This window comes from Pteropus vampyrus, unplaced genomic scaffold (assembly GCF_000151845.1).
Source record: "Pteropus vampyrus isolate Shadow unplaced genomic scaffold, Pvam_2.0 Scaffold625, whole genome shotgun sequence".
NCBI lineage: Eukaryota > Metazoa > Chordata > Mammalia > Chiroptera > Pteropodidae > Pteropus > Pteropus vampyrus.
In genome coordinates, this window is record NW_011889406.1 from 124,950 (window position 1) to 126,528 (window position 1,579).

Below are 1,579 nucleotides of genomic sequence, written 5' to 3' on the forward strand. Positions count from 1 at the left end.
GAGGCCAGACAGTGAATCCAAGTCCGGGATGTGTCTGCCCCGCGGGGATGGATCCAGTCCTCCCATCCAGTCCTCCCACGACGACCGGTCCAGCGGAATTCACGTCTTCACGCTTACACTTTGACTCCCAGGAGTGTGACACCCACGAAAGAACGTTGTCACCGCTTCATCTCCAGTGTCTAGGAAGGTGTGCGCCACACACCGGGGGCTCCGTATCTCCTCGCCGAAGGGAGGAAGACACCCAAGTGTTCCGCGGCCCCCAAAAAACTGCGCGGACTTCTGCTTCTTAGATCGTGTTTTCTTCGAGAAGGAGTCTTCACCTTTCTTTTGCAGACGATGTTCCTTCCTCCCCTTCTTCTGGGTTCTCTTGTTCCTCCGGCTTCCGAGATATAATTTATATACCACCCAGTTCCCCAGCTGAAGTTGTAACGAGCTTTTTTTCACTCGGCGTTTCGGAGGCTTACCTGTGCTGCATGGGCCAGTACATTCCTTTTTATGACCAAATAATATTCCGCTGTACAAAGAGACCACATTTTGTTTATGCATCAAGTTCACGGACACCTGCGTTGATTCTACTTTTGGACTATTATGAATGATGCCGCTATCGACAAGTTTTTTTTGTAATTTTTTAATTTTTTGTTTATGGTGACGTTGGTTCACAAAATCCAGTAAGTTTCAGCTGAACACTTTAACGGTAAGGTGTATATATATTTACACTCTGTGTTCACCTGTCATAGTGAGATTTCTTTCTGTTACCACATATGTGACCCCCTTTACCCCGCCTACCTCCCCTTTCTCCCTCCCCCTACCTTCTGGAAACCACTAGCCTATAGTACATGTCCAAGAGGTTTATATCCCACAAGTAAGTGATAGCGTGTGGATTTTCAACTTTTTCTATCTGGCTTATTTCGCTTAAGCAGGATCATCTCGAGGTCTATCCACATTGTCGCAAATGGCAGTATGTCATCTCTTCTTATGGCTGAGTCATATTCCATTGTATATCTGTGCCACAGCTTCTTTATTCAGTCATCTGTCGTAGGGCACTGAGGTTGCTTCCATGTCCTGGCCACCGTGAATAGTGCTGCTATGAACATCGGTGTGCAAATATCTTTTCGGATATGAGTTTTCCAAGTCTTTGGGGTAAATAGCCAATAGATGGATGGCTGGATCATATGGTAGATCAATTCCTAGTTTTCTGAGGAAGCTCCATACCGTTTTCTACAGTGTCTATACCAATTTGCAGTCCCACCAGCAGTGTATGAGGGTTCCTTTTTCTCTACATCCTCTCCGGTATTTATTACTTGTCCTGTCGATTATAGTTATTCTAACAGGTGTGAGATGGTCTCATTATAGTTTTGATTTGCGTTTCCCAATAGCTATTGACGCTGAGCATCTTAAGTATTTGTTGGCCATTTGTATGTCCTCTAGGGAGAAACGTCTGTTCAGGTCCTCTGCCCATTATTTTAGTTTTTACACCTACAGCACCTGGTCTTCCCAGGTGGTCTCCCATCCAAGTACTAACCAGGCCCGACCCTGCTTAGCTTCCGAGATCGGATGGGATCGGGCGTGTTCAGGGTGG

General features: G+C 46.2%; 1 pseudogene; it reads right to left on the reverse strand.

Moving 5' to 3' along the window:
* Positions 1–1,473: 1,473 nt before the first annotated feature.
* LOC111733726 lies at positions 1,474–1,579 on the reverse strand (annotated as a pseudogene).